Source organism: Coccinella septempunctata, chromosome 6, assembly GCF_907165205.1.
Source record: "Coccinella septempunctata chromosome 6, icCocSept1.1, whole genome shotgun sequence".
NCBI classification, from domain to species: Eukaryota; Metazoa; Arthropoda; class Insecta; order Coleoptera; family Coccinellidae; genus Coccinella; species Coccinella septempunctata.
This window is the reverse complement of record NC_058194.1, coordinates 13,173,651-13,195,019: the sequence shown is the minus strand read 5'-3', so window position 1 is coordinate 13,195,019 and position 21,369 is coordinate 13,173,651. Positions and strand designations below refer to the sequence as shown.

Genomic DNA, 21,369 nt, shown 5'->3' with positions numbered 1-21,369 from the left:
TTGCTCTCTGCATTCCGAGGTATTAGCTCAGAGTGTATTAATTGCATGCTTAGGTAAGCGGCTTATCTCAAATTGCGAACTGCCTTATTGTTGATCCCCTAATCGCGATAGCAGCAATTTCATAGCCAGAAGTTTTTCTTTAATTTGGTGAGGATTGAAAAAACTGTCGGATAGGGATTTCACGCCATAATCTTCTACAAGGGGAAACACCCTCCGATCTGATAACGGGCGGTTTGCATGGAAAAAAATTTGTTCTTGTTGATTTCTGTACATGGTGAGCAGGCAGTATCAGACAAAAATCTTTCATCCAATTTCATTTATTTTCTAGTAACAGCCTTATTGAAAAAAAAAATTTTTGCAATCAAAGAAAAACAAAAACATGTTCAGACGTCTGAATAATGTTATTCTTAAACCAATCTGAGACTTTAGACTTATTATTTTTCAACATACAATATATATCGGACAGTTTGAATATTTCTATATCTACATCTACATTTCTATGTAGATATGAAATGGAGGAAAATATTATATCTGTTAAATTAAAAATCGCTATATTCTTATCCTTTAGATTCAAAATTTTTGCGGTCAAAAACATGAAAAAAAACTATGACTAGCTACCCTGTTTCATTTATTCTATGTAAATGCATGTGTCTTCCCATTGAAAATTCAACTTTTGCTTCATTTTTGTTAGTACATAATCTTCGAATACAACTAGAACTTTTTCTGACACACCTTTTTGTGGTACTAAATACAAAGAATATATATTATGCAGTGTGTTTCCTAATAGAATGCCAATATTTACAGGGGTGATTTTTGGGTCCATTTCAAGACAAAAACTTCATATGAATATATGTCCTAAACGTCTCACCTTTTGAGATACAGGGTGGTAATGTTTTCAAAAATAAATCATATTATATTAATATCTACCAAACCACTTCAGATATTTTAATGAAACTTGTCATACATGTACTATGAATCAAGAGACATTTTTAATGTATCACTTATGTATTACTTATCGCTGTGGCCAAGAATTTGATATTTCGTTTGTCAAGGCGGTTGTCATTATTTCGTGTAACAGTTCATCAGTCTTTAAATTCAGTTCGTCGCGTCTTATTTATTTTCGAAAACTTTACCACCCTGTAACTCAAAAGGTAAAACGTTTAGGACATATGTTCATATAGAGTTTTTTTCTTAAAATGAGCCCAAAAACCACCCCCATAGATAATGACATTCAATTAGAAAATACCTTGTATAATGCCTCGGAGGTCTAGTTGGCATTGATTTCGGCTAGGACGCCGGAGGTAGCGGGTTCGAATCCCGTCTTCGTCATGGATGTTTGTGATCTTTAACCTAGGAAAAAAAATTGGCTGATGTGCACCATCGCAAGAACAGAGGGTATGGAAATTGGAATAAAACAATATAACAATCAATGTTTGTTCATATCATGTTGTTTTCAATCCATGAAATTTTTTGAAAACTATCAACGCCCTGAGTGCGAAAGAAAGATGTAAACAAGAGGTAAAAAAGTACCGAATATTCGTCTTCCAAATTCGTTTTCAAGACGTCACCGTAAGACTTCTTCAGGCTGTGACATATTAACAGCACCCTAAGGTCTCACAGACGTCACCAAGTTGGTCACTATACGTTCGAATATGACCAACCAAAGACGTCTTGAAAACTTAAATTTCTACCTTGGTCCATGGTGTTTGTTAAACAGATGGCCTAGAGAACGGTCGCTCAATTAGAAGCCTGGAATGCCTGATACTAGCTCCCGTGCTCCATTCAGAGGAAAATTGGAGAAGGAATTCGTTGGCATCTTGAGAGCCCTCGCGTACCCCTGTCAACCATCTCGCAGTTGTCTGTGTTCCAAAACTACAAAAGCTGTCTTCAAAGCCACCTGTTACTATAAGGTGTAAAGAGGTAATCCTAGTAGGTACTCCATTATTGCCGTCGGGGTGGATCTCAGAGCGCCTGTAATGCTTAGACATGCTTTCCTTTGACATCTAGAGAGAATGGTGCGGCCTGAATTCTTCCCCACCACACTAGAGATGCGTAGGTAAGGATAGGCCTCACCACTACGATGTGTGGTTTGAAGCCATATTCCTTACTATGTACTCTCCGAGAAGACCAAAAAATTACATTAGCCTTACTCGATTGAGTTTCAATGTGTTTATTCCTCAGTAGTTTGTGGTCCACTATCACACCGAGATATTGGATAATTAATTCGTCCAAAGAAATTATTCGTGAAGTGTACAATTCTGAAGGTTTATATTATGAGTCTACTGCTGGAGCGTAGCTTATATTTCTACACTATACATGCGAGTTAAACTACAGCACTTGGCGCTTCCCGCATCCTACCCAGCGAGCACAAACATCCCTGGGATGTTTTGGGATGTTTCGAAAATGTTGGCATGAGGATGTTTCTTTGAAACGTAATATGCACTTCTCCAAAGGCTATTGGAAATCTTTACTTGTTCTGATCTGTGCCATCAGTGGAATTTCTTCGTCTACCTACTGAGAGGTACTGTCGAGTTGAAAATAATGTAAACGTGTGGATATCTTCTCTTGACGTCGCATAGTTTGCCTTGCGAGGTTTATTCCAAATAAACAATACACAATTCACCTATTTCATTTTGCCGCCATTTTCACTTTCTTCGTAGTTTGGACTGTGGACTGTTCGGAGTTGAAAGCTGATTGGTGATTTGTATAATATTAACTACTTCTAGGTTGGTTTTGATTGTGAATTTAGTATCGATCTCTTCATAGTAACCAAATACAATTAATAAGTAAGTATAACATGAATTAAATGTATAGTATAATGTCCAGAAACATACATATAACCTCAAAAGAATCCACGCTGCGTGGTTAATATTGACTAGGTATAAGAGATCATTGTATTTTGGTTGGAATAATCGAATGGTATATGGAAGGTTATTATAATTATTCAAGAAATAACTTTATAAAGTTTAAAGCCATATCATCGAGGATTTCAACATATTTCGATAATCTATCTCTGCCGTTGATAATTCCCAGAATATTTTGTAAGATTACTCTTTCGACGATGATAATAATCATTCATCACTCGTGAATCACAAAATAATTCAAATTGTCCCAGAAAAGTTCTTGTTTTTGAAAACTCCTTCAAATTGTTCCATCCTTAAATACCAGTACAAATAATTAAATAAATAAAATCGTTTCGCAAATCAACCTGTTCAGGTGCTATATATACAACTCAAATCTTCCAGATCCTTTCATGCAGCTATTTTCTCTGTTAGTTTAATTGGAAAAAATCATCTTAACCTTCATATATTTTGTGAATTTATTGTTTGAATTGTTTTTATTTTGTAGATGTGATCCATAAAAAATTCCAAATCACTAGGAAAGTATTCGAACTCTATGCCAAAGATTGGTTTAGGCATATTAGGCAGAAGAGGAGGGACGATAAAATGAAGGGAAAATAAATTTTTCATAAAATTTTTTTCATTTTCCCCTTTGGTACATCTAATATTATAATCAGTTTGTTTTCTATTATTTCTGTTTTTTTATGTTAAATGTGATTTTTTTTTTGGTTATTTATGTTTGTTTTATTGAATGTGATATCTTTTTTTGTTTATTTTCCCTTTCTGTAGTATAATATTTATCAATTGTTTTTTGTTGTTCAATTTTTTATGTGAAATGTGATTTCTTTTCCTTTTTACCTGTTGGAGTATCATTAAAATATTTTTATTCTTATATAGTATTCTGAATTTCATTTAAAAACTTTGTAGTTCATTTAAAATAGAATGTGGTATCCTCAAACATTCAAATGAAAGAAAAAAGGCCTCACAAAAGAATTTCATATAAAGTCTTACAAACAGCGATTTCGTGTGCGCAAAGCGCTTTAGAAATGTTCTATTATGTACATGAAAAGGCTATCAAAAAAACTTCTGAGTAGTTCTTTTTGTGACATCCCAGGGACATCCATATAATAGCCGCCTGGGGCGGACATTGGCTGTTCTATAAAAGTTCTATTCATGTACAAACAGAACATCGCAGTGGATGTTCAATGTCTCGAAATCTCTTACTTTTAACATCTCTGAGATGTTTTTGTGCTCGCTGGGTAGCTTCCAGGTCCGCCTGTTTTTCCAATCATTATCATCCAATGTTCACCTGCTAATTGCATCTTCTACTCCTATAGTGACCCTTTCCTTTTAGCCACTGGCTACAATTCTTTGAGTCCATCTATTCTCTGGTATGCGCCTCATATAACCACACCATTTTGGTATTTTAACCTCTTTTGAATCTATTATATCAATAATCTTTTATACGGCGATACTCTAGAGAGTAGGCGCATCGTCCCTCGATAGATTCCTGCTCCCTATAATTCGGTGTAGCTGTCAGATGGCTGCTCAAACCTTCGCGATTCTATGTGCAATTTCTTGTGAGCTGTCTCCATTCTCCGATATAAAGCCTCGTAGATATGTGTACTTCTCACAACTTCTCACAATCGACCCATCGTTCGTTACAAGATCTACTACACTAAACGAAGAGTGAAAATATGTGAACATACTCCTGACATCTTAATCTCGTTAACAATTTCACCCTTATCCACCTAAAGATGATAGCCAAACTCAATGTAAAGAAAATCTGTTATTCAGTTTTTAATTCAATTATATAGTTTTCATCAAGTATCGGCCAGATCAATTCAACATTTGCAGAGAGTGTGTTGGGCAAAAGAAGCTTAAGAGGAGAATTTTGCTCAAAATCAAAGGGCAATAAGTCTAAGTTAAGTAGGTAGTGAAAGAATGATCCTCAGAAAGCTGGCAGAAGGAACTGAACTAATAGCAGAGCTATTCGAATTTCGAAAAAGGAAACGGATCTAAATTTGTGGCTTAATAGCTGCAAAGAATATTTGCCATGGGATCAATAAAATAGTGACGGGTCAGCCACAGCGCGCCAATTCGACAGAGGAGTCAAACGCTTGGAAATCAGATACTTCTTCTGAACAAATCAACCAGTGTGAGCGAAGTTGGTGCTACACCACTACAAACATATAAGCAATATTCCAATTCCAACCGTATTCGAAGGGGAAGTATTTCAATGTTGTAGTTTAAAAACCCTATGTGACCTCTTAACAAAATCCGGGATTCTTTCCACCAAGTGTTCGAACTAGAAAGGGTAAGAGGAAATGCCAACTCCAACAATTCGCAAAGATTCCCAATGGTCAATCATAAACGAAATGGTGTTTCGATAAGGACAGATCATCACCTTATTTATTAAATGAAAAATCGAAAAGGCTGGTGAACTAAGTATCCGAAGGAAGAGAGGGGAAGAATGAGATTTGCAGAAGGAGACCGAGGAGCCAATTGAAAATGGGTTTAAATATGTGGGTAAACTTATTGAAGCAATACCAAGAAGTGATAGAGAAACACAAAAACCCCATTGACAACAAAGCAATTATGAAACGACAAAAACTACGAATGTTATACGTCATAAACCAAATAATCTGCTAATTTTTCACCTGTACTATTCAACAGCATCAGAAATAACTCTCTGGTTCCATAATGATAACGCACAACTTATACAACGGTGCTGAATCTAATTTCAATTAACGTGATGTTATCAATCTGATTTCTTCATGACATCGTGCCATTTTTCTTGGAGAAATTTCATTCTGTGTTGTTTTCCTCTTTATCTCTTTATTTGTTATTCGCATGAGAAAATTCTTGTATTACAGTTTTTTCACAATAAGATAGGGCATTGTTGTTCACTTTCTTGCAGACCAGAAAATATATGTTCACCTGTTAAACATTATCCTATATCCAGAACAATAATTTGATTTCTACCCATCAACTCCAATTTGAATTTTACAATTATCTAATCCCTTGCGCCAATGCTACCGACCACGATGAGGGAATTTTATGAAGCACATTATTGCAATATTATTACAGAAGCTATTATCTTCGACTAAGACAAACATTAATTAACATATATAGAATTGTCTCTTAGACGAAGGTATTCCTAACTTCGTCTTGAGATCAGATTTCCATTATACTACTCTAGGCAACGTTGAAGTAGCAGCAAACATCAGTTACAGTAATTACTTTCCAGTTATGTTCAATTAATCACAATCTGCCACCGTCTTGATATATCTGAGATGCGGAGTACCTATTCATTATAAGCAATTAATCAAATCTTGGTGAATTTGTATGCTACACGTGCGAGGACTTCAGAAATCAAGTATTCATCAAAATTAATTTATACATCTAATGAAGAGCCGTTGTAAAAACCCCGAATATATCGATAAACTTTGTTAAGAATAATCATAAATATAAACAAATGAAGTTCAGCAAGGAAAAAATTGAGAGTGAAAAAGAAAAAGCGTGCATTTCGGGTACAAAAACAAAACGTAATTTTGTAGATTCTGGTGAGCAGTAATTTATATTCTTTCTATTACGATTAGTTTTGTTTTGCTGTATAAATAAAGCAATGATTTTATCATTCAACCACTTCGAAGATCAATTCACCAATTGAAATTTGAATCTTTCAATGAAAAATTAATTATGAAATTTTCTTTTTACTATATCAATAGATATTTTTTCTGCCCCTCTTCACGTTTCAACCAACACCGCACTCATTTCAAATTGGAAATTTTCAATTTCTCGCACTAGTGCAGAAGGGTGACTTTTTTCCTCCTGCTATTGACGGAAGGTGATATTTCAGAAACTGAAATGGTTATAGAAAAATGACAGTCGCGCGAGGGAAAGAGAGAGCCATCAAGTCAGTTTTAAAAACGCTTGTCGTTTCATACCCCTTTATCTGACATATTTGGGTTTGAAACCCATTCCCATTGACCCATTCCTTTCTGACCTAGTGAAGCATCTCGGTCAAAAACGCTGTGACGCATTACGCATGTGAACATTTTTATTTACAGCCTTGTAACCCATTTTTCAGCACATGTAATATTTCAGTTCACTTTTCGGCTGTTACAGTTCATTTTTAAATTAATATCATTTTCGAAATTCAATAGAGACAAGGTTTGTAGTCTTACTTGTTGACTTACAAATTAATGTTATGTATCTGAATTAATTTTTTATATTATTGTGATTATTATGATCTAGAATTTCACTGCATGCATATTTTAAAAAACAAAGATTTTGGTCATCCGTTTTATTTATATGCGACCTGCGACATGGAATGGAAAATATCTGTAGTAGACGGTAGATTTCATAGCGCTTCATTCGCATGATTTCTATTTCAGTTCATCATTTCCTTCCTGAACTTGAATTTTTTTCCAAATTACATTTTTGCTCCATAGTCATTCCGAAAAATAGCGTTTTGAGACGAAAACACTAGATTTTAAGCAGCATTCAGTATATTTCAATGTATTCATTTATTTTATTTCTTTATTCTTTATTTGATTATTCATTTATTACTTCGAGACACAAACGGCGCAGACCCAAAACATTGTTCAAATCATACAAAATTAGAAGAACACTAAACATGAATGTCTACCCTAAATAAAATATATAACTCTACTAACTCAAACATATTATGGTATGTGGTACCATTGAGTTGAATACCCAAAAGTTCATCTTCAACGCAACACACCCTGCGTAAAATTGCAGCGCCTAAAATACCTCGAGAGAGTGGACTGAACTCTCAGAGCTTAGTCAAAAAAAATGTCAATGTGTAGGTGAATTTATTTTATCTTTGAGCCAAAATCTATTTTTTAATTTGGAAAACCCAGACATTCTTTATTAAAAATACTCGAACACTAGGGTACCTGATTTTTGAGTCAATCGATTTTGTTTTGGGTATCATGAATTACCCATATCTGTATGTTACATTTGCCGACCTTGCAAGGTCGGCAATTGGTATTGGGTCTCCCAATTCAAATTTAAGCTTCACATATGTAGTGTGAAAAATGAACACTTTTTTATTGACATATTACTCGCATTCTCTCATGCGAAACATGATTCTGCAATATAAAGGGGGACGTCATCACTTTTCAAAATGTTACAGTCGATGGATTAAAAAAATATTTTTTTTTTATGTGAACAGCAGCCTGAATCACTTTATTGAGAGATTTTTCTTAATTTAAATGAAAATCAAAGATTTGTGTTCCTAGAACATCTCTAACTGTCAGTCCAAGATCAAAGTCAAACATTAACTCTTCTCAAGCATCTGCATGTTATGTGTCAAATGTAATATTTTTTCATAGCAAAAATGACTATACGTTAAATATGCTCATCACATACTTTCGATATCATATTTTCCTAAGTAAATTACATTGTGATCAAATACGTATTTCCTGAAACTTTTTAGGATGAGATAGATGTCTGCATTGTGTACCTGCTCCATGATTTTTTATTTCTTTAAGATGTCTAGATGTTGTTAAGAACAATATTGTTTATCGTAACTAGCCTTGAAAAAGAAACGAATTTGTTTCGAAACGTCGGCATTGTCACGAAATAAACAATAGAAATCAAACAGTGTCCAATATTCCCAATAATTTCTTCTTCCTCATTTAATTATTTTCTTCTCGCTCTTATGATACAGGCATCCTGAACTCCTATTTTGCAAAAAAAATTTGGATTAAACAAACTTCGATTATCCGAAATCACTTTGGTCTACATTAATTCGGAGAATCGAGACTGCACTGTACTTCAATCGATTGTTGCAAAATCTGGCATCTTCTACAAAAACATAAAAGAATTATTCTTTGAATAAGAGACATGCCTGCCCATTAACTATCTAAGAATTCGACAGAAAGTACTACCCCATTGTGTCTGAATTAACAAGGGACTATGAATGCAGTCAGTTAGTTTATTGGGTATAAGTATGTGCTGTGTATGTGCTAGAGTTGATACTTTTAGGTATGTGTAGATATTTGACTTTTGCGAGCAATGTATAGTAAACAGTAAAAGGAACTCAAAACAAATTGTCAAAGGGAACCGAGTTACCCTAGTTACCCTAGTCTCACTCACTCTGAACGGCATGCATAGTGCTCTCGTGCTCAGGATGTTTGGTCACTGCTATTCGTCTGAATGATAAAATATAACTTTTTTATAGTTACTTCAATGACATACTTCCATATCGAACATGTGAAAATAAGTAAAGTTCATTTACTTTTTGTTCAGCTTCAAAACGTCTGGCAAGAGTTCTGGCCTATGAAAAGTGTCTGTCAGTTATAATATAACTTCAAAATAATATTCTTTTAACATATATAAAAGTCAGCCATGTGAAAATAAGTTAAGTAACACTTATTTTCAGGTACCTCTGCCGCCTGGTATCTGCCCAGGTGTCACTAGGCAAGCTCCACAAGTTCGCAGGTATTCAAAGTACATGAGACTCTACTGAGATCCTAGAGTTTCATCTGTGTGAAAATAAGTTATGTCTGGTCGCTCATCAGAGATCTTACTCAATAACGGACAAGGTATATAGCGCTGATTTAAAAATCAAATATATTCCGACAAGCGTCATAACCTCACATTTTGGTACTATACAGTGTGGAATGTGTCTAGTTTCCATTGCCGGACGACTGCATTTATAAAAGTGAATGGAGTATATATGTCTTTATCATGTAAAATACGTTTAGGTGAAGCATATAATACACACTGCTCAAAAGGGCGTGCAATATACCGACTCTATTTGCATTTTTGACGTGCTTTCAATGTCAATATTAATGAAAGCTGATATGTGAACTTCAAAGAGTTGCGATGCAAGCGGGGTGCATGATTCTCATCGCAGTTTCATTATTCAACAATTCCATGTCTATCCTGGTTACTCTTTATGCTGCGTGTGATACATTTTCTACAACGCTAAACATTGTTCGTCATTGATCCATCAGTCAGACGGGAGGAAATAGGGCTGAACATCATCATATATCGGAATTCCTAATTCAACGATTGATTATTTTATAATTTAAAAGGAATAACTTATTTGTAAATTGAAATACCTAGGTATATGTTTTGAAGGAAACGTTGATATAATTTTTTAATTTTTATATTCCGTATGTGAGGATGTAGGTTAGCAACCACTTCATTTCAAAGGTACAGGGTGTTGATACTCAATAGGTACAGCCATCAGTTTTCCTGGATAAACGTTTGTGATATTTTCATCAATGCCGTCCGTGCATTAACAGGTTCTGCGATATGTCCAATCAGAATAATGATACGACACAGTTTTTTGTGAAAATTTCAAACTGACTGAAATAGAAAAATTCCAAATTTGAACCACCGATAGGGGAAAAGGTTCAAAATTTTATAGCCGTTTATCTATGGGATGAAAATATTTCAATTATCAAATTTCGAAACTCCATTATTTTCTAAATATACGAATTATTATGATGACACTGTATCAGTCTAGTAGAGTCCTGTGGGAAAAAGGATCATTATGTCTGATAATCTGTAACAAACAGCAATGTTAACAAAGGAAAATGATCACATTAGATGATATTTTGGCTTTTCTCAGCGTGATGACACACGTGACTACTTGGCGACAGCCACAAAGGACTCCCCTAGGTGTCACGATACACAACGTTGTCATGTCAGCGGGGTCAACCCCGAGACATATGCAACACGGTTATCGGACAACTTCCGGCAGTTGCTGGCCTTCTCTCCCTCTGTTAACTTGTTCTGCCGATCCATTCAATATGAAAGCGTCCTTTAAGGACCGTACTTGGGATTTGTTGAACAAGAGAGCTGAAATGCTGCTAAAAGAAGTTCACGCAGTGATTGATGTTGTGTCAGTTTGGTCAAATCCTATCATTCCCCTTCTCCTAAACTCTATCAGTTCATTTTGGGAAATAAATATTATCATGAATATTATTGTACTTTGCTAAAAATACATACTATTAAAAATAGCACCAAACACGCTCATCGAAACTTGGTTGATTATTTTTTCAACTATTGTTATTGCATCAGGGGACGGAACTACTATTCAAATGTGAGGAAGTCTCAGTTTTCACCAACCTTTTGGTTACTTCATAGGGAGCAGCTCCATTATGATTTGGATCTGTTAATCTCGAATTAGGATCCGAAAATGAGTCTCAAATGATTGGTTAGACCATTGAGTATTAACCCCTAGCTCAATGGTTGGACCCGTCGAAGAAAAATTCATGGTCTGTTCATAAAATTTGCAGGGTAGATTAAGGGTTCAAATGAGCCGAGGGAGGCCGTTTCTAGGCCGAATTCAATTGATGAATCCGGAATTGAAACAATTTTCATCATAATACAGAAGGCCACGATTCTAATCTTATTCATAAGAAAATGTGACAAAATCGAGTTCTAATATTGCTGATGTTAATGGCTGCACTCGAATCACAATAAAACCGAAACGACCAGGTCAATAGTTATCGTCTCTGAAAATACCGGTAGTACTTTTCTGGAATACCCCGAAATGTTTGTTATATTATAAGGATGTATGTTATGTTATAAGGATGCACAGGTTTTTTTGGCTCTCTATTTCTTGGTAAATTCTTCAATCATTAGGCTTTTTCGACTTTTCAATATCTGTTGTTGAATTTCTTGAATTAATAGCAACCACCAACTGGTTATTTCTTTCATAGGTTTTATATACTCTAAAATCTCCAAAGCTTTTAAATCGCATATTTTTCAAATTCAAATGCGTCCCTGTTCTTCCCCTCGAAATTTCTCATGACTATTTAGCACAAATATGGTTGATTTTCACTCATGCTGTGATGCAAAGGTCGTGTTTCTCATTCAAAAATAATGCTGTTAAATCGCACAATCAGTGGGTCCATTCTGATCACCGATCGTCGCCAGAGTACATGATAGAATTTCTCTTGTAGTAATTGAATTGTTTCGCATATAGAACGCATCAAACCATTAAATTTCGGCAGAAATATCAATGTTATCATGTGTCGATATCGAACACTAGTAACAGTCCTTGATTACCCTCATCTTCAAAAAATATGATCCAATGATGCCTCTAGCCTAAACCCTCCTCAGCACTAAACAATGTTCTGTTATGATTCAATAATCCATTCCCAGAACTCTTTGCGCCGTCTGCATGGTCATTATATGGGCTTGTTTTTCTGTTGAATTTTCTTGTTGAATGTGAGCATGGAGATCTTCAATGTTTGCTATAAAATTTTCCCATTGCAGCTCTCAAATTTGAACATTTTTGAGATATTATGTAATCATTTTCCAGACGATTAAACTGCCATATTTTCATGGTTGTCAATACCTCACTGCACAATGGCAGCATTTTCAAATCTTTATTCTTTAGTTTCGATGACCCCCCCTATACCGCATATGTAATTGTGGGATATATGCATTTTTCGATTGTTCCTACATTCGTGGAGGCAGTAAAAGCAATTATATCTCAGTCCGAAGCCAGATAGGAAATTAGAGTTTTGATATTTGCCAAACGTGTAAACAAATCCACGTCAGTTTGACAAAGTGTGGTTAGCAGAGAGATACGAAGCAAGAAGAGAGGTGCAATTTAGTTCAAAGGAGATTGGAAGGCTGATGACATATAAGGTGGCACTGACCTTGTTTGTTAGCAGTGGTGTAGCATAAACAATTGGGAAAATTATACAGAAGGTAATTCAAAATGTACGAAATCGCTGTTTATCTGATGAATAAGTCAGAGGAAGCACTGCAAGTGCGGATACAATCAAGAGTTGGTGGATAAAAATGGAATTATTTAAATGTATTACACACCAGCACCAAATATTATGTGTGCTGATCCATTAAACGCCAATGTGAGCTTTTAGAATTTTCCTTGTTAAGTGACACGAGTGCCGAAATGGATAAAAAATATCATAATTTCTTTATTGACAGTGCTGGACATTTGAAGAAATGGCATTTTGTGGACATATTCTTCCGACAAGAAACCTACCTATGCATATTTTTATATTTTGTTGTGATTTTTTTATAGGGGTGAAAAACATACAACCCCTATTCCATTTCCACTATAAATTGTATATTCCTTAAATGCCCCAATTGAAAGATACGACTCATTGAAAAAAACATTGTGCTGTGAATGGTAACGAAAAAATTCAGTGGTCAAGTCACTTTGGTTTCTATTGTAGCCTTCTGATCGGTAGAAAATGCCTATAAAATGCCATTTCTGCAACCTTACATTAATTTTTATTTCTTCTTCGTATGTAATTTCCGGGGAAAGACCTAAGAGCTTAAGTTTTCACCAAGGAAACATCTCCTGAAAACTTTCCCACTTATTTGGTTACACCCCATAAATGTAAAAATTTCTATAATCGGATTGAAATTTTGGTAGGTCATATTTGAGTTCGAGGTGAGAGAATTTTACCATTCAGCATATAAGACTTCAATTTGTTTACGAAGGCAGGAAATCCCTGTCATTTTTTTACGAATATTTCTCACTTTTCTTCATTCAAACTGAGTTTCAATGAGGATGATCGTGCAGTCAATAAAATTTCAGGTGTAATCAAATATTAGATTCGACACAAAAAACCTATTTTCAATAAATGTTTAAATTTCCGGGATTCGCAAACCTAGATATTGTAAATACCATTGAAAAGCTCACAATTTCAAAATTTCTACAGTTAAATTAATATAGCACTGGAAAGGAATGACATTCTTCTTGAACATTTGTAGAGGAAAGGAACTGAAGATTTTGAATAGCATGTCAATAACTTTCATGGAATGAAACCATTGATCATGAAACTCCTGTGTGGGAGTATTACAAAATTATTCCAAATCAATACACTTTTATAATCTACCGTTACTAGGGAACCAGTTATGTTGTGTTCATATTTCGTGTACCTCATGTATTATTTGATGCTGGATATGATGTAGCCATTACTGAAATATTTAATCATTGAACGTTTAAAGTCAATTACCTAGTTCGAAAAGTTTCATTTTCAATCCATTATGTCCAATAAACCATGTAGATATCTATACCATTCTTCATCATTTGATGAATTTGAAATTCTATTTTCAAGGACACAGTCAAGAAATCTTTTCAAAGAATAGAATAAATATAATGCAATTGAATCCTGAATTTCATACCATGGATATGATCTATTTTCCATGGAAATGAAAATTTATTTATCGGAAGAGTCATTCCAATGGACGATTTCAGGAACGTTTGCCAATCTTGTAAATAATAGAAAAAACTTTTTCAGTGAAAACATTTCTCTTTTAATTATATTTGTGCCTTTCGGTTGCTTTCATCATTTTACAATCCTTGGAATTTCCGCGGCTCTCAAATACAAGTGAAAATCTATATTGAATTTTCAAGGTGACATTATTCAGGGGTTTTTTTCGTGTTTCTGAATAATGTCTCAACTCACTTTGAAAATTCAATATAAATTTTCTTTCATATCACTTGGATTTGAGAGCCGGGGACATTCCAAGGATTGTAAAATGATTAAAGCAACCGAAAGGCACAAATATAATAAAAAAGTACGTTTCCTTTGAAAGAGTTTTTTCTATTATTCACAAGGTTGGCAAACGTTCCTGAACTGGTCCATTCCACTACAACAAATGTCAGTTGAAAGAAACGAAAAAGGCTGATTGAAGTTATCAACTTTTGAAAGTTAAGGACAAAGGTCTTAGTCGCATTCCGCAGAATGTTCAGCCTACAGTTAATATTTCTCAGAGGATTACGTTCATTGAATTTCTCCCACTTCCGTATTGATATCGCATATTTAATGATGACGTATTCCATTTGTACACCTCTTTGTAATTTTTTTGATTGAATAAATACTATTGCTACTATTACTGTTACTATCCAGTTTTCTGGGATTCAGTTCATGATTACTCAGATATGTCGGTGTAATGTTTGTTCTTCCTGCACTCTTATCTCAAAAATGAAATCTGAAATTTTTTCTGATGGTCCCAAAACCATTTTTTAATAAGCATAACAAAATTCGTGTCATCTACCTATCTCTAGTTTTGTAAGACATCAATGTATCCTTCAAATAATATTTTCGATATTCAGAAATTTCTTTCAAAATAGATTTAAGAAAATGGTCAAACAAATATATTATATGAAATCAAAATAATGTATCTATCTCTGGCGTGTTTCACTCTTTATCACGTATTCACTGAATGAAACCTTAGAAAATAAGCTTAATTCCCATTTTCCGTAAGTTGATATAATTATCGGATATTTCTTAGCTGCTCCGTCCCTGTTTCGTGCGATCAGTAAAATATAAACCCGAAATAAAACCCGATAGGGTCGATCTTTGGTTCCGTTATAACCAAGTATTTATAGAAATTTAGAAAAAAGTTATTCAGTCTAAGCTCATGAAAAGGGAGAATCTCCTCTTTACTAGTTATATCTATATTTAAACTAGTCAACAACAAAGGTAAAATGAAAGAACTTCAGTGAACCTATTGGTTTTTTCTGTTGGGTCTTTATGGTATGGAGTATTTACACTGAATGTGCTGGAATTAATGTATGAGCCTTGAACAACTCATACTGGTTGCACTGAATGAATTTTATTTCATCGGTTTCTCCGTGGTATAATATTCTCAATGAAATAAACCAATTCACACTTGAAAAAAGGTAATCCGTATCTCGAAAAATCAAAATATCGAAAATTCTGCGAAGGAATCTTCAAGAAAATTGTGCCGTTCATAATATATGCTGCATATTCAGGAGTGCCACCTATTTCTTCGCAAAAACCTTCTTCTCTTCGAAAAATTGAAAAACCAGCACATATATACAAATGATTTCAACTACTCCAAGTGTAAGAACACAAACACAGAAAATGAATTAAAGCCGAACAAACAACAATTAAACTACGGTTTACCATGTGTAATTTGAATGTCTCGAAAATAATTCGGGATTCTCAGTTTTCCTACGACGCAGACAGAGTGACATAATTCTCCGTTTAACAACTTATTCCTTTAACAATTATTCACATAATTGAAATCGATATCAAAAAGCAGACAGCTTTCTCAACCAAATATAAAAAGACTAAAATGATGAAAATAATTGTATTACCTACTCAAAACTCAATGTAATTGATTCAAAACTTTTCAGACTTGCTAGTATCCGTCCTCTGCTGTTACATGAAGTTGTTTTTGTTCAATACTCGATTGGAATTTGTACTCTCTTCAAATTTTCTCAAATTATATGATCAATTCCAAAGTTGAATGTTGTTATTAAATAAGTGCGACTTGTCGAAAAGTAAAGAAAATCTTTCCTGTAAATTAAAGCTCTGATATCTCTCGTGTAAAGTTACACGCTGTCGGAAATGAACATTTTGTGTTCAAATTCTACCAATAGAAAGACTACAATAGAAATCAAAGGGACTTGACAGCCACATACAAGATTTTTGAGATTCTATTCGAAGAATCTTCGTTTATGCACAATGTTATATTTAATGTTTTTATTAGAAAATTATTACTATTATTTGCAACAAAAAAATCTCTTTTTTTTTTTCACCACATAATTTCAAATTGAGAAATTCTTTTCAATATATAAGTTCTAGTAACAATGAATTTTTTTCTCGTATTTTCTTATTTTCTAATAAATAAATACTGATATATCTATGAGAGATAATTCCTCAACATCAGGGTCCCTTAACGTTCTTCGAACAACTGAAGAACAGAAGAATCATCCCTTGGAAGACCGAACCTGCTCTTTCGACCCTCCTGGTAAAACGCAAGATATGGAATGATTTTAATTTTCATACTGAATGATTTCGAACGAAGAGAGTAAACCTTCACCAAAGCCAACAGAAGATTTTTGTCGCAGAGATGATATTCTTCATAGTGAAATTGGGGAAAAAGTTACGTATACATCTATGACTAATTATTTTTTTTTATGTTTTCAGCAGGCCTTCGAATCAGATCTGTCATGTTTTTTTTAGATATGTAATTTCGTAATGAAGAGGGGATAAAGAAATTTTTATGTCAATGAAAAGGAAGCCCTTCATTATTAAAAGCTCATTCTTCAAACAAATTTGTCATCACTGGACTAATTACGGGGAGACAGTGTTTTTTCTTGGGTTTATCCTCAAAGTCTTGTATCATACGCCGAACTGTATGGTACCTCGTTACACACTAGCCTCTGTTAAAACTCATATGATATAATGTTTAATAACTAAAAATTTATTAATTGCTGACTTTCAAAAGATAATATATGGTGAAAATGAAAAAACGGTTATACTTTCACTAATTCACTACACACAATCTCACAACAAAATTTAAAATTTTTTTAATAATTGCTATTCGTCCAGCCCTCCGATAAAAAAATAATAAAATCTTTTTTGATCTTTTTTTGAACAAGTATATACAAGGAGATTACAAGCTTCACTTTACATAAAAGACCGCTTTTAAATTTTGACGAGGAAACACTAGTTTAAAACATTTTCATCCATATTCTAACATCCTGTATAAACTACTAAAGATCGTACAAAATATTCAAAGAATACGAAAATGTCGTACAAATTTTGAGAATTGTCTAGTATAAGTCATTCATAGTGACAGCGAGTAAGGATTGACAAAAATCATTCCGAGGGACTTTCATCTATGAGAAAAACCCGTGATGATACTTTCAAATCTTCTATATGACAAAAATAATGTCACACTACGATTTTAAACATAAACAAGTAGGCTCTAGATATAATGTACATAAATGTATATAATATAATGTATATAAATGAACATATATAGAGAACAACAAATAATTTTGATTATAAATTTTCACATTACAGATTGAGCCATCTGTCCGATTCGAGATAAATCATAGAGATGATTTTAAATCGGAAACAAACTGCATAATTTCCATGTCCGATAAGTATAAAAAATACGGAACTGAAGGAATCACTGATGGAAAAGTGAAGCAATAGAAATTTAAGCAGCAAACATCTTTACTCACCGTCGTGTGCTGGAATAAAACCGCGTTGAAACCCCAAAACACGTTGCTATTGGGGTTGAAGAACGGCAGACAGACAAAACTCGACGCTGGATGATCGCGAGCACGTGCCGACGGGGATTGTGAGCGATACTATGAGCAAGACGACGGACGGCGTCGGTTTTTAGGGGCGGCGCTACAGGTGACACCTCTAATTAATAAAACCGCCACATCCAAATCGCATCAGCGCTAATTGCGGGACTGATATTAGGGGGAGTTATTACCGCAAAAAAATTCGTGATATTTTCGATCAACGCTAAGTGAGGTGAGTAGATTAAAAAAAAATTATGTATTCATTAATATGTATATCAATTTCAACAAACCTCAAGTCACCAAAATTCGAATTCCAATTTCGAATATCAATTGTAGTGACAATTGCATTGTGCCGAGGCACAATGTCACTATTGTCAGATGTTTTTCAAATTCCTTTTTTTTTGAAGTTTTTGAATGAAATAACCAGAAAGTCAGTGGCGGCGGAAGGCGTAGGCGACGTGGGCGAATTTTATCTAGACCTAGTCAAAAGGAGGTGTAGATAAACTACACCTACTCTACACTGGTGTAAATCCAATCAGCAAACGAATATTAAAATCGAGTGTTGAAAAGTGCTATACTTTAAATGCAAACGAAATGACCTATACTGAATGCACATAACTGAATAAGGCTTAGTTCAGATGATAGCGCGTAAACGCTCGATCCACAAACCGCTCGACTAAAGATACCGAGGAGTCAAATATAAATGTTCATATGCGCGTAGACACCTCTGTATCTTTAGTAGTCCGGTTTCTGGTTCGAATCATCTGAACTAAGCCTTAAGATACAGTGGAGTCTACGCGCAATTTCGCGCGACCATATGAACATTTGTATATGACTCCTCTGAATCTTAAGGCCCGGCGCAAATAGAAACGCAGGTTGGTGAGGTGATGCAGCGTGAGTTTTTGTAAAACAGAGAAAAGAACAAGACCGCGCAAATAAAGTGTGACAGTGACTTGTCAGATAGTACGTGCAGCGCAGGAAAAAGCTGCGTCACCCTGCGTCACCTCACTAACCTGCGTTTCTATTTGCGCCGGGCCTTAGTCACGCGGTTTGTGGATCGCGCGTTTACGCACTATCATCTAAACTAAGCCTACTAAATACACTGAGTTCAAAGGATCGCGCGACTCCGGCAACCGTTTTCGCGTAATTAATTACGCGCGACTATGTAAACGGTTGAACGAGTTCATCACAATCTTGCACTGTGTATGGATCCAATCACAGGTTGTTGCGCGTTCATTTGAACTAGTCCTCAGTAGTTATTTTGAAATTTTTTAACTAAGCATGATCTAGCATCTCAGGTGGGCCATGACTTGATAATTAATTAGTTCAGTTAAGTGAGTTAGGCTGAAAGTAGAAAATTCTATATTTCTAAATTTCATTTTTTATTATCAGTCGCTTTCTCATGAAAACGTCCTCTGGCGTCACCAGAGGGCCTCGCAAAATGTATCTTGCCCACATCAAATTAAGGTCTTGCGCCGCCACTGCAGAAAGTTGTTCTATACTACATAACGTGCGTTCAAAAAAATTCGGCCTCAAGTAGGCTATGGAATTTTGAACGTCGATATTTCGTGTCTGAACGTAATTCTTAGCTTTCGATGTACTATTTTCCAGGTGAACTGTCAAGTAAGAAGTTAACATTTCGGATTGTTGTTGAATCAAAATTATCAGAAAATTATAAAAATGGTTTTTAGGGAGGTGTAACGAGCATTTATTATTGAATCTTACTTCAAAATTGGGGAGAACAGAGAAGGAGAATGGAAATATGAATTTTTTAATGTTCCAGCGACATTACCAATGTAGATCCCAATGTTGCCCAAAGAATCAATCTTTCGAAAGTACTGTTTTGCGATGAGTTGACGGAACAGGTATGTTCAAGCAAAAAAAAAATAGTGGTCGACCAAAGAAGAAAACCTCAGAGTTATTCAGCAATAATGAAAATATGATGACAGAAGCTCCACGAACATCTGTTCGGGTTGGAGTATATGTTGGCATATTTCATGCCTCACGATTTTGAATGAAATACATCAGTTTGTTTTCATAAATATTAACATGTAATCAGAAAATTTAAAAGATTGATCAGGTACCTATCCGTGTAGCATCAAAAAAAAAAAAAAAAATTGGAGTTCGGTATGCATCAGTCGAAGGCAAAATGTGGGAATTATTTTATTTTATGGAACTTTAACAGTAGAACGTTATGAATACGGAGCAAGCATCATGCCTTTTTATAGCTAAATTGAATTTTGATGAATTGTCTAATATTAATTTTCATGTAATTCAGTTCTTTAGTTCAGTCATGTATTTTCAGTAACGACAAAAGCAATTCAATATTTATAGAGAATTAATAAACATATTGAGATTCTTACTGTGCTTTATTCATATTACTGAAATAGGTAGAACCTTTTTACAAAAAAAAACAAGATTCCGGTTTCTATATACGAAAATAGTGGATATCGGATAAAATTTTTCCCAAGAATTTTTTTAACCGCCTCAGATTGTTTGGATTCTTGTGATCTGACTCAATAGAAGAAATGCTTTTCGTACTTTGGGCAAAATTAACTTTTCCTTAAAAGTGCCTTTCCATTTTCTATACAAGACCACAATGTATAGGTTAATGCCGCTATTATTGTTTACACTTTGGGAAGATGAAGTAATTCAAGAAAAGACCTACGTTCAGACACCGAATATCAACGCCATGGCCTACTTGACGACGAATTTTTTTGAACGCACGTTACCTATATGGAATCCATCTTCGAGAGTGCTAGATAAGTATGGTGGGTCGCTCTGAAATCTGATTCACAGCTTCTTGATTCGGTTCACAAGTGGCGCACAATACCATTATGTATTGTGACTCTAGCAAGACAGTGGCGACAATTGGAAATTTTGCAAAAATATGGAGTCTTCGAAGCACATATTACAATGCTGTGATCTCTAATTCGGAATGCGGGTTGGGTCACTTCACGTCACGTGATCAAATCCGCTATAATATTGCAAAAACGATGAAAAAAGAAACCGCAATTGTCGCCACTGTCTCGCTAGAGTCAGTGTACCATTTCTCTTCTACACTCGACTCAACTACTTCAAAAACATTCAAAAACATTCAAAACAATGCACAACTTTTTTGGTGTAGATCTTCAAAACTTAATCACATTCGATGCAAATAATCTTCGTCACCAAAGCTACGACTTGGTCAGAAACCGTTCAGGACCTCTTGCTGGATAAATTTTCTCTCCAACAGAGTCTTTGATGTTTGAAATCGTTTTCCGGCTGAGGTGTTAAATGCAATGACGGAACGGGTTCAAAAACCAACATGACTGTTGGAGAGATGATGTACCTATCTGTGCAATTTGTCTATTTTTTATGGGTATAGAAAACTAGGATATTAGCATTTTTGTTATGTTTGATATCTGAGTGCATAGGTATTTTACCTCCACTTTCGTTGTATTCCTCACCACTATTATAAATGTTAAAGACCAT

At 34.7% G+C, this 21,369-nt stretch overlaps 1 protein-coding gene across 2 annotated transcripts in view; it reads right to left on the bottom strand.

Annotated features, from left to right (window-relative positions):
* LOC123315336 overlaps nucleotides 1–21,369 on the bottom strand; it is a 60,623-nt gene that overhangs the window by 18,744 nt on the left and 20,510 nt on the right. Inside the window, exon 1 of one of the 2 annotated variants that reach the window (XM_044900995.1) lies at nucleotides 17,827–18,068. The exons of the other annotated variant lie outside the window; for it this stretch is intronic. The gene's annotated coding sequence lies outside the window, so the exon portion shown is untranslated. Of the gene's footprint in view, nucleotides 1–17,826; nucleotides 18,069–21,369 lie in introns of those variants that run through there. 2 annotated transcript variants of the gene reach the window in all.